Source organism: Dermacentor silvarum, chromosome 9 (assembly GCF_013339745.2).
Source record: "Dermacentor silvarum isolate Dsil-2018 chromosome 9, BIME_Dsil_1.4, whole genome shotgun sequence".
Lineage (NCBI taxonomy): Eukaryota > Metazoa > Arthropoda > Arachnida > Ixodida > Ixodidae > Dermacentor > Dermacentor silvarum.
In genome coordinates, this window is record NC_051162.1 from 163,941,675 (window position 1) to 163,955,274 (window position 13,600).

Here is a 13,600-nt window from a genome sequence, read left to right on the forward strand (position 1 = left end):
GTTCACACGCGAAAAATAGAAAGTTATTGTCAAAAAGTAAAGCGCCACCTCGTCAGCAGGGGGTACAGAGTAACTGCACTGATGCTGGAGTCCCACCTGGGATGAATGTGGTGGCACCCAATGGCCACGTGCGCTGCAAAAACCCTTTCTTGCGTTTGTTAGAAGCCACGGATCGCTGGGGCTACCCAGTATAAAGACTCTTTTCTGCGGTTGTTAGAATCCATCGCTCGGCGCTAGCCAGTATGAAGGTGCGTCACAATGTAAAAGAAACTAAAGTGTAGTTTTTTTATCCTTGCATGAGTGTTTTCCGACATTCTTGAGTGCTTACACGGTAAGCGCGCGGCAAACCACTTCTGCGCTAGCCGACGCTCCCTTCGTCTCGAAGCCTTACTTTCGCGCGAGCAACGAGCGATCTCTTGAAAGCCCAGTGTAAAAATCAGGCGCACACCAATCTGTGCTCGGAAATGGGAGCGCAAGCACGTAGGGAGCCGCGCCAATTAAATCTAGAGGAAAGAGAAAGAGCAACGAGCGATCTGTTCAAAGCCCAGTGCGAAAACCAAGCGCACACCAATCTGTGCTCGGAAATGCTAGCGCAAGCACGTAGCGAGCCGCGCCAATCCAATCCAGAGGAAGAAAGAGGAGGGCGAGCGTGCCCTCGTGGTATAACGCGAAACGATTAAACTACAAATTAGTCTAATACACATTCAGTGTACAATTTGTAAACTTTAAAACACCTATACCCTACGGTAATGTGACTAATATCATTGTACTAAATGCATTTACTTGATAACTTGCTTGTGCCTCTAATGCACTCGGTGGAACGACAAACAAGTGAAAGAATGCACGACCATGCACCGACCGTATGATCACGTGAGCCCCAGTTTGTCGACCGCCCATATGGCAACGCCCAAGGGATGATGGCCACCCAGAGTGCATCTAGATAAACCAATGAAACTGGAGGTGTGCCGACGGACAAACTTTGTCTTGTTACCATTAGTTCTTTCATCTTGGGGCGTCGCCAGACGCCCTGGCTGTGGTGCCGTCGCCCGCACCGTCTCTTATCTCCACACGGCTCTGATCTTTGTAAATGCCGCTCAGTTTCCGTTGAAGCGATAGACCGCACGATTCTTCGCCCGGTGCAGAGGCCGCGCCAGCGTTTTGACAGTCGTTGTCTGCGGTCATTCAGTGTGATCTATTCATGTTTCCTTGTGCGTGATGACACCACGTACGCTTGTCAATTTAGTTAGAAAGCGAATGTGTCCAAGTTTATGCGGCCGATACAGCTACTCTACTATCCCTACTCCGAATAGCTCTCTACCAATTTGCTATCGCAATTGATGCTTCGCCTTTCGGGCGAAACTGCGACATTTTTTGCCTTTCCAAAACCTGAGTGCGCTGGCTGTGTGACGAGTTAGGCGAAGGCCGTCGTCTGCGGAGATAGGGTGGCGGGCAAATTATGCTTTCCCAGCGTAGACTGGTATGACTAGGCTGCGGAGGAATAGTTCGTGCGATCGCTTCGGCTCTCTCCTGTTTCAAGCAAGCTCGTCCACCGCGCCCCAGCCCCAGGCCAGGTCCGGCGTCGTCATCGGAGTACAGGAGCACCTGCGAGCACCTGGGGTTCAACCCGGACCAGCCAACCTGCGCAGGCGAAGTAGTCACATTATATTGGAAGACGCAGAATGGACGCCGGGCTGCCTTCCGGTGCAACAGGGGCCAAAATCAGTTTTGGCAGGTACACGGTACCGCTGCACGGCACGGGCAGAGAGGCGAAGGAAGTTACTGCGCCAACACGGACCGCCTCGGCCGTCCGAACGACCACCTCTCCAGGCGGCAAATGATTTGGCTCACGTACTGCGTGAGCAAAAGCGTAGACATATGGATGTTGAAAGAGACCGTAGACTTGTTTCCTCTATCGGAGCACGCCATCGCCGACTGGAGGAGCTACCCCCGTAAGGTCGCAAAAGGACGAGCTGCTGGCGCGAGCTCCACTCGGTGGCCCCGGGAAGACAGCGCAAATTGACGAGTGCCTTCTTCGCGGCGAGCAAAAGTGCAATCGAGGCCGCCTAATGACGGGCGACAACGTTCCGCCGAGCCGCCAAAACTACGGTGTTGTTAAAGATGATGGCCCATGGGTCTTCGCCATGGTCTGCGCGACCTGAGGGGTGCAGCTACTTTTCAAGGTCGACCGACGAAAGGCGGCGACGCTAGGCGCCATTATTGCAGCCAATGTTCAACCGGGGACCATTATTCATAGTGACGAATTGGCCGCATACAACTGTATCCCAAATTCAGTGGATGCTAACGGGGCCATGCCTCAATCTGCATTGGGAGACAGTTAACCATAACGTGTACTTCGTGGAAACCAACATGGGCGTTCACACGCGAAAAATAGAAAGTTATTGTCAAAAAGTAAAGCGCCACCTCGTCAGCAGGGGGTACAGAGTAACTGCACTGATGCTGGAGTCCCACCTGGGATGAATGTGGTGGCACCCAATGGCCACGTGCGCTGCAAAAACCCTTTCTTGCGTTTGTTAGAAGCCACGGATCGCTGGGGCTACCCAGTATAAAGACTCTTTTCTGCGGTTGTTAGAATCCATCGCTCGGCGCTAGCCAGTATGAAGGTGCGTCACAATGTAAAAGAAACTAAAGTGTAGTTTTTTTATCCTTGCATGAGTGTTTTCCGACATTCTTGAGTGCTTACACGGTAAGCGCGCGGCAAACCACTTCTGCGCTAGCCGACGCTCCCTTCGTCTCGAAGCCTTACTTTCGCGCGAGCAACGAGCGATCTCTTGAAAGCCCAGTGTAAAAATCAGGCGCACACCAATCTGTGCTCGGAAATGGGAGCGCAAGCACGTAGGGAGCCGCGCCAATTAAATCTAGAGGAAAGAGAAAGAGCAACGAGCGATCTGTTCAAAGCCCAGTGCGAAAACCAAGCGCACACCAATCTGTGCTCGGAAATGCTAGCGCAAGCACGTAGCGAGCCGCGCCAATCCAATCCAGAGGAAGAAAGAGGAGGGCGAGCGTGCCCTCGTGGTATAACGCGAAACGATTAAACTACAAATTAGTCTAATACACATTCAGTGTACAATTTGTAAACTTTAAAACACCTATACCCTACGGTAATGTGACTAATATCATTGTACTAAATGCATTTACTTGATAACTTGCTTGTGCCTCTAATGCACTCGGTGGAACGACAAACAAGTGAAAGAATGCACGACCATGCACCGACCGTATGATCACGTGAGCCCCAGTTTGTCGACCGCCCATATGGCAACGCCCAAGGGATGATGGCCACCCAGAGTGCATCTAGATAAACCAATGAAACTGGAGGTGTGCCGACGGACAAACTTTGTCTTGTTACCATTAGTTCTTTCATCTTGGGGCGTCGCCAGAGCTCGTGAAGATCCCGAGTTTCGCCAAACTCGGGGCATCCTGCATAGCACCCCTGTACCCAAGTTTTCAGCTGTTTTCTTCTCCATGTAATGTAAATTTTTAATAAATGCTTATGTATCGAACAGAAGATTTGCAGTTACCGAAAACATATATGCGTGCTGTCGAAGCCCCTCTCTTCTTTTTTTATTTTTCTTGTCCGCGTGAATTTTACGAAATAGAATGTTCACCGATTCGCAGATAGACATTCGTGTAGTTACCCGCTGTATAGTGAAAGCCCAAAACCTCCTAGACTTGACCTAAAGCCTGCTTGCTCAACGGTGACGTCATGCGCGCCACATTTAGTAGTCCAACTGATACGCATGCAGGCGACGAGACGCCGGCAGTAGTCGACGAGGCGCTGGCGCACCGACACTCAACGCGCCTTTTTTGTGATTTTCATAGCTGGGCGTGTGCAAGCTTGGAGTGTGCTGTGTGCAGTCGACGTTTGGGCTGCTGTGTGACAATACTGCTCTGTAAAAAGTGAGAGAGAGACAACTATCAATGCCATTTAAGTGCTCTGTACCGGGGTGCTGGGAAAACTATATCGCAACGAGCCTCAAGTACCCGTGTTCTCTTTTCGAAAGAAGATTAATGCCGCTGTCATTGTGGCTACGAGCAATAACAAGGAAGGAATGCATAGTGACCGGTGCTACAAAAGTAGTTGAAGGTAGTTCTAACAAGTTTTCGATTAGAAAAGTGCCGTTTGTTTAAAAAAAAGCAATCATGTTGCTGTCAGCGAACCACGCCATCAGCAGGTTTTATCGACAGCGTTGCTCCTCACAACGTCATACCGACTTTTGCAATTAGTGAAAGCGGAGCGCCTGGCAAATGTTTTGGGTGGCGTCACTTTAAATTTTCTGGCTTAATTAAACGTGTAGGAAAACATAAATTATTTGTCGCGTTTTCCTGCATTATACAAGCTTTGTAGTTTCTTCGGCTATGTCAGCATTTGCATTGAAGCGAAGCACGAATAAGAAGCTGCACGTTGTAACTGGATACCACATACAGCCACATCCAGAGCTAGCATCCTTCTATTTGAGCATCACTTAAGTATGTAGAAGAGAAACACGAAGGCAGTACCTTTTCTAGCAATTCCCTAGCAGAGATAAGCGAGCCATGACTCCTCTTTCCTGAATTGCGTCGCTGGAAAGTAGCACGCTTGGTAGTACCGCAAAACAATCCTTAAGAACGGCAGTCAAGTCCTTTTCAACCCGTAAATATCTCCATTCGCTTAGAATCGGGTACCTAGTTTTTATTTTATTTTAACAGTGAAGCTGCTTAAGCCGGCCGTTATTCCGTAGTCGTCCAAACAAAAATGTGGGCTGATCCAGCGGTAATGCAGAAAGGCTCCAATCGCAATGGCACATACCCCTGTGAACTAGCGAAGCTGAGCCTAAGTCTAGCTAAGCATGGTTGGGACTACTTAAGCTTAGACAGTCATCGATAGCCAATCGATAGCTTACCAATTTCTAATCCATAATCGATCAATAATCAATAATTTTCTGAAAATGCTGGGGATGACTTGGTAGTACTCAGCCTAGTCCAAATACGTAGCCAATACCTTGCGATAGCCAATCAATAGGCAATCGATAAGTAAGCAATAATCGATCAATAATCAATAAATGCCGGAAAATGCTTGCGATGACTGGGTAGTGCTTAGCCTAGCCCAAAAGCCTGGACTAGCTATGTGCCCATCAGCTCCTCTCTCTCTTTAGCATTGAGGCTCCAGTGCAAGCTACGCTAGTTTTTTTTTTAATTTCATTTTTATTTCACTTCCTCTTGTGTTTTTCCTCTTACTTCGATGCTAATTAAAAGACAGGTGAAGTAAAATACGCAATAAAGAAAACAAATCTAAGCATTACATTATAGCAAAGAGTAGCCGCTAACATTGGAGAAATGGTGTGCTAAACTGTAGTAATGACATAGTGGAACGCTCAGAAAACAAAACTGTCTCGTAGCATGTGAAACCAAGCAAACCGAAGAAGTACCCGTTTAAGCACCAAAATCAACAAAAGGAAAACACGAACAACTGGAGGCAGAAAAGACAACAACAATACAATACGTAAAGTGCAACCTAATAATACTTATCCCTAAGGCGTTAAAGGAGGTAGAGGTAAATAAAGTTCTGCTCCAAAGTCGCACCCGGCTTTGGAGCAGAAAGCCGTACCACAGAGGCACCATGGCGGATTCTACGGATATCTTGCTAGTTGATATATGAAACCTGCTGTCCTCGTCATCGTTACAGAATTTCTTCTAAATAATGAATAAAAAAATATAACAGCACTTTCCTTCTCTGACTTACACTGTCATACAAAAGTGTGTTATTCGTCTTCAGGATCTCTAGGCAGCCATGCTTTCGCCTAAAGCATTCGCATAGCGCGACATCCAGATGAAACAATAACCCCAATATGGTAAAAAACACGTAACAGCAAGATCCACCAACAACTTGTGGGAATAGCAAAGTTTACAACGGCCAGTGAAACCAGATGAAATTGAAGCAAATATCTGTTCCTACAAAAAGGTACTATAGTTTTTGCAGCATGCATTATATATAATTTCCGTTAACCTGAGTTCCACGTGTGCACTATGTTTTTCGACAATATACAGTCAACCACAAAAGTTTGCGGACCACGCGAGCGCGTGCCAGACTGCCTATCCGCGCCACCTAGCGGTACGCCACCTAGCGGCGACAGGGGCGCTCTCCCGGATATGAGCCCTCTTGGTACTCGCCTGCCTGTTAATTTTTTATTCCCGTGCATGACATTGTTAGTTCGTTGTGTTGACGCAGAGCGCTGTCTGCGATAAGACCGCCACATATCTGGCTTGATAGCAGATCGGAGCAATCACTGCAACCTTTGTCGACTGGTGTGCCAGTGGGTAGATAAGTTTCACGAAGCGCTGCGACGATTTTTTTACGCGACGTTTACGGGCGCACTTTGGTTGGCAGCATCTTGGTCCAATGAGTGTTGCTGCTTCTGCGTCTTGAGAGAAAGGGTAGGGAGGTGTTTCACTGTCATCAAAAATAAAGAACAAGCGGATGCATAGAAAATTTTCTTTCACACATAGGCGCATCTTCGCATCAGTCGCTGAAAACGTAGTAGACTTGCTTCAGGCCACGTGGTGATTGCCTATTTGGAAAGATGCCGCTGCGTGTTCCACTTGACGAAAGAAGGCACATTGTGCGTTTATTTATAGAGGGAATACCTCAGCGCGAAATCTGCCGCCGAACCAACAGGAGCCGGACTGCCGTGAATAGGATTATTCAAGCTTTCCGCGACGATGACAGATTCACAGATATGGAGCGCAGTGGGCGTCCAAGGGCCACGACTGAGGAAGAGGACCGCCTGATTACGGCCGCCATCGTGGCTGATCCTTTTCAAAGTGCAGAGGATATCCGAGAAGCGCTCTCGCTCACGGTATCGTCTGAGACTGTAAGAAGAAGGCTGAGTGAGCTTGGCCTGCAGCCTTTCGTAGCAGCACAGAAGCCCTGCCTCTCAGACAGCCAGCTACAAGAACGACTCATGTTCGCTACAGCAATGAAAGATTGGACAACAGAGAAATGGGGCGATGTCATCTTTAGCGACGAGTCAACTTTTTCCACGCGCTGGGACCAACGGAAGCGGGTTTGGCGTCCACTAAGCTGCAGGTGTGTTTACAGTGTATTGGCAGTTAATTCACGAAGCTAATTCTGCATCACAACATGTTTCACGTAAAATGAGCTTTTGGACATTACGAGATTTTTCTGTAGTGGTATTATGTTGAAAACATTAACGATTGTTTCATAGTACTACTTACTCTGAAGCTAATTAAAAGCTGCCAGTGGGTCTTTCAGTACTATATAATGATGTTTGCACGTTTTCTATTGCAACTCTATAACAGCATTATAAAGTTCATACGCAAGAGGAATCACAACATTTTTAGACGCGCCGCTGGAACCCAATTGTATGCTATTTCTTGCAGATATCTGCCTAATTACACACAGAGTATTCTATCCAGTGGACGGTGTTCCGTGAGCGTGTGGGGAGCAATCAGCAAAGATGGCCTTGGTCCCCTTGTGCGTCTGGAAGGGCCCTTCACTGCGTCACGGTACTGCGACGTCATCACTAGACACCTCGTTCCGTATGCGCTGCACGGTCCCTTCAGCGACGGCTGCTATTTTTTTCAACACGACCGCAGCCCGATCCATAAAGCACGTATCGTCCAGTCATTGCTAGAAGAACATGCTGTTTGCCAGCTTGAGTGGCCTCCATGTGGCGCCGACTTGAATCCCATAGAAAATGTCTGGGGCATGTTGAAGAAACGGCTGTCCACACGAGCCAACCGCGGCCGCACGGCCGATACGCTGTGGCAAGCGATCGCACAAGAATGGGAAAGCCTGCGCGGTCGACCGGAGATTACTGAATCTTTGTACGAGTCGATGCCCACACGCATCAATAAGGTGCTAGAAAACGGCGGACATTTCACTTCCTACTAGATCATTGAGAGACCTATGTTTCATGACACTTCTGTAAATGTCTTGTGAATAAATTCATCCCCTTCAGAAACGAATTATGATGCACTGTCTGCAAATGCGTCAAATGCGCATGGCATCATTTCAAGACGCTCACTATTACATTCCAAGAAAGAAGACGAAGCAATGTGCTGTTTTGTGCGAGTTTCAGTAAAAAATTAATTAGCGTATAACTCAATATCTAATTATTCTGAAATCCGTCAGCTTCAATGCTTGCATAAAAAGAATCAACTATTAGGCCCGAAACGCATGCACACTTGCTTTTTCGGTTGTATTCGTGTCGACCGGAGAAAAAAAATACTCTTGACGTTGGTCTTGGAACGCGGCACGTCGAACGATTGTCTAACATGGTAGTGTCTCCAGCAAAGTGATCATCTGCAGCAATACGCAGGACAATGAAGTTAACTGACCGCTAGTTGTCCCATCAGGAAGCGGACACGAATGTGCACACTGAGTTTTAGGTCATTTGAAGAAACACGTGGCGTGGGACGCGCCTCCGAAGTTCGAGTCCCCAAACGAGGACGCCGTGTCGCAAAGGGTTATAAAAAGAGTCATCGCACCCGATTATTTCTTATTTTTCTAAATGTAACCACTATAGCAGCGCGGTGGTTCGGGCTTTGCGCAGCAAAACCTGGGCGCAGGCGATCAAATCCCGGCCGCTACTGTCACTTAGCGATGGGGGAGGAACGGAAAAATTCTGCCTACTGACTAAGCATCTGTGTCCCATGGCTGCCTCACCGCTCACTCACGCACTCACGAAAAAAAAACAGCGTGGCTACGCGAAAATAGAACTGATAACAGCCGAAGAATACGCTGTCTGATTACTTGTACTGATATTCTGCTCTCAAAATATAAGCAAGTAGCCCTGGCTAACAAAGAGCGCGTCACGTTGAAAGAGATAGGTAGAAAATATTTGCGCACAGTGCGAAAATAGACAGGCCATAGATTTAAGGAGGGATGCGTCTTCAACGTAGCGCTGCTGTCGATCGCTGGTGACGTAGCGGAAGTGTCGCGAAGAGGCTCTTGGCCACGCGCTCGCGTGGTCCGCAAACTTTTGTGGTTGACTGTACATAGAAGCAGAGCATTGAGCGCTTGCAAATGCAAGCCACAAAACAGTGTGCGCGAAATGTCGTCCCGGACAATGCATTTTACATCAAACAAGGCAGCAGAATGACCTCAACAGCGTGCTATTCGGTGGAGCTTCGTTGAGCATGTGCAAATGCAGAAAGAACGCAGCGCTCGTTAGCGTGGTGGTTCGGATACAAATGCGTGTGTAGACAGAATACGCACTGTGTGCAGTTTTTTCATGCTGTTTTCGGACAACGGCAGCTGAACTTGAGTGTCAAGGCGAACACAATAGAGCCCTGAAACGCGGTCATGCATAAACTGAAATGAGTGCTTTATCTCAAACGTTAGCAATCCTGTGTATTCATCTGTTTTTACCTCAACATGGAACGAGTAAGTGGCCGAATGCATGCTTGCATGCTACTATATAAACAGGAAAGGCACATTTTAGGCTGTGGGACGTAAGACTCCGTACTGATAGGAGCACAACGTACGAAAATTTATTTCTTTGTCATTGAAAATTTACGGCGCCATATTTAGGCATAGGTAAAGTGAGGAATGTACAGCGCTTGTTCGCCTAAACATAACAGCTTGTCGTTATTTGAAACGCTTTTTGCCAATCTTAACTACAATGTGCTGAATTTTCTTTTTTTGTCGAGAAAAATAGCCACATTCCTCAGAAACGTGTACACCTGAGTCGGTGTTACTCATGTGAATATCAGAAAAATAGTGCTAAAGAGACTGAAGCTTTCTGTAATGAAGTATTTGTGTGCTTTTATTGCATCCACTTGTAATACGAAAATAAAAGCTGATCTTTCAGACTATAAGCATTCAGTACTCGATTCTAAATAAATTACAAAGGAAAGTAAACTTTTCTCACGCCTTCCACTGTGTATGTTAGAAATGTGCCTGCAAGAAGTTTGATGGTTTCTTTGTTAACAATACTTATGTACTTTACGCACATGTCGAATGTGTGCTCCAGCAAGCAAGTACGACAGAAACAAGGCTTGCCTTAAGCCGCCTACGAAGAACTGTACTACCGTCGAGTACAAATGGAGTTTCATTGAACAATTGAATGGCTGCTACCAAAATTATGTGTGCTCGGACAGCATAAACAACTTCGAAGATAAGTTTAAGTGCGCAAGGGCGTGTCCACCACGTAAGTAGTGTTTCTCCGAATATTTTTTGTAACCAGTCATGGCATTATAATATTATCAGCACGAACTTTTCGTAATAATCAGAACTCTTGATAAAAAGTTCGCGAGACAACTCTAATTTACAACTCATTTATTGAAAATGCTTACTTAAGGCTCTGTTGTAAGATTCAGCGAATCATTCGGCAGTTTTCTACTTTTGACTCTTTATTAGCCTATACTTCATTTTGACGCAATAACTTTTCGTATGAAAATGTAACAAACTGTCACGGAGAATACCCGTGCTACACTTTTGTTTGTAAAGTGTTTGATATAGACCACAGAGAACACCCATGTGGTTCCGACTACGCCCAAGCTCAGATCTCACGACAGCAAAACGCCAATAGCACATGTTCATCTTCATTGCCCTTGAAACACCTTTTGTTTTATGGTTTCCCTTCTTAGAGAAGTGTAGGCTTCACAGTTTATTTCGCTTTCAGTGACACAAATTCCCAGAATCAAGAAATGGTCATGATTACTAGCGAATTATATCTCAATTATGTTGGCACAGTTAATACTGACATATATAAAAATGTTACCAAGCTTCGTGCTCGCAAGTGGGTACACTGAATGTACAGTTAGATATCTCCGCACATCCAGATCCATACAGGAAATAGCGCAACACGTGCGCAACAGGAAATAGCGCAACACATCCATACAGGAAATAGCGCAACACGTGCATCAAGCAAGAACCAGTGAACTTGCACATGACGTTGTGGAGCGAAAGTAACAAAAAAAGGTGAAAGCTTGCACTAGGCCGCGCAAAGCTCAAGACACAGCGAAGGTGGCCGGTTCATTGCGTCTCTTGCTTGTAGCTAGGATGAACTTGGCTATGTCAAGGTCTAAACTTGGTTGTAGCTAGAGCTATACTCGCGTACGTCCTCTTTGCTAGTACTGGAAAGGCGGCGGTAGTACTCGGAAGGTGCGCGGCGGTAGCGCGACGGTGTGGGTGAGCACGACGTCATACCAGCTGTGGCGGCGGCGATAGCGCGGCGGTGGCGTGATGGCGAGGTGCACCTTTCCAGTACTACCGCTACCTTTGCAGTACTACCACAGATGACGTACACGAGTATAGGCCTAGCTACAACCAATTTTAAACGCCGACATAGATAAGTCCAACCTAGCTACCACCAAGAGCCGCAATCAATCGGCCAGCTTCGCTGTGTTTTGAGCTTTGCGCAGCCAAGTGCAAGGTTTAGCCTTTTTCCCCCTGTCTCAGCGTGCCGCAGAGAGAAGAGAGGCGGGGGTCGGGAAGGGAGGGAGCTGGTGAAGAGACAGACCGTGTTTGCATGAGCCGCGGCGCCCTACTGGTTGCCATTGCTAGGGCACGGTAGTTTCTTGAAACGAACCACACATTACGGCTGGCTTGAACAGCTTCGCTGTTGAAAACAATTCGGGGTAGCTTGCACTGCTCTAGTCGCACAAGGCTAAAGATACAACGGAGCTGATCGGTATCGTTCGTTCTCGGCTTCTCTCACGTCGGGATCCTCTCGGAGCCGACGCTTTCTCTCTCGTTTCCTAGCATTCTATCAGTGGGCATACTCGGGGTCTCCAGCTCGCCATCGTCGTTTTGCAGCGGCTTCTTCGGCTAACCGTGCTGGGTCCAATCGGCGTCGACGTTGGCAGTCTCGCTTAGCAGCGTGCCGCGAATGTTAGTAATCGGCTTCTTTCTCGGCAGTGCGAACCTTCCTTGATCTCCCCATGTCTACGTCTGGCACACCGCCACCACGCACCAGCTTTCATACGGAACGAAGGAGCGCATTCACACTTGGCCGTGACGTCACGTCTGTCTCCCGGCGCATGCGCAATAGCGCGCAGCTGGTGGCGAAGTCGTAGAGGAAGTGGGGCGAAAGCTATGCATAGTGTACGGGCGGTGAGCGCAGACGCGCCGGGATGACGTCATGGCGCATGCATAGTAGCGCGCAGTGGGCGGGAGTTCGGCGGAGCCCTGTCTTTGTCGGGCGAAGCGAGCGCGCACCTTCGCCAGCGGTTACTAGGCAACGCGAGGTGACGTCATAGCTCAGTGTAGTTTTTCGCGGATGACTAACGAAGTTACGGATAGCTTAAAAGCTTCGCTGTTAATAAGTTTAGATGATTTTTATGATGCCTCTATGGTGTAATTCTTTGACACTTCTATGGGTTTTCAAGTTCTGGTAATACTCCAAATATTTTGTACAGGTTTATAGTTTAGCTCCATTTCAAAAGCCTCTGATATCAGGCTGAGCGAATACGTTGGCATTAGCAGAATTTACTGAGAATAGGGGTCAGGCAAGGAGAAACAATCTCTCCAATGCTAATCACTGCATTCTTAGAAGAATTATTCAAGCTCCTAGACTGGGAAGGATTAGGAGTGAGGATCAACAGCGAATATCTCAGCAACCTCCTCAGCAGAATATCTCAGCAACCTTCGGGACATAGTCCTATTCAGCAACAATGGGGACGAATTACAACAAATCATTGAGGACCCTAACCGAGAAAGTGTAAGAGTGGGGTCGAAGATTAATATGCAGACGATAAAGATAATGTTCAACAGCCTGGCAAGGGGACAAGAATTCAGGATCGCTAGTCAGCCTCTAGAATCTGTATAGCAGTACGTTTATCTAGGTCAGTTACTCGTGGGGGACACTGATCATGAGAAGGAAATTTACAGAAGAATAAAATTGGGCTGGAATGCATACGGTGGGCATTAGCTAATCCTGACTGGGAGCTTACTACTGTCGTTGAAAAGAAAAATGTACAATCATTGCATTCTACCAGTGCTTAAATATGGGGCAGAAACTTGGAATTTAACAAAGATGCTCGAGAACAAGTGAAGATACGCTTTTATGCTCGGAAAAATAGTTTTATGTAGGACGTATTTATATTTGTATTGTATTTGAGAAGGTAATTAATAATAAGGCTAATTATGTGATAAGCTAGAATTCCCAAAAATAATCAGAGTACCTCCAAGCGACTGCAACCAACATTACCGTGATTCTGTCCAGCTAGGTGGTATTTTCCTACCATGTTTTTGCATGATAGATGGAACAATGTGTATATACAGTGCAGCTGTATATGACTAGGACCCAGGAATTTCTTCATCTCCTTCGACAGAAAAAACAACCACTGACAGCGGAAGGCGCATGCCAAGTGCGCCACTGGGTTCATTGCAGCACCACGAGATGGCACTCGTATCCGCGTATCATGAAGCTGTGCTGGGTGATATGGGCTGGACAAGTTTTGAAATAAGGGATGCTGAGAGTAAAATGGATTTTGAAGAATGACTGAGGAATATGGAAGGAAGAAAGTAGGTGTGAGAAAGTGTTCAAATAGTTGTAGAGGAACAACATTGACTCACAGCGGAGGAAAATGACTAAGACGCTCACCAGCAAGTAGGCGACCGGTATGGTCCGCAACA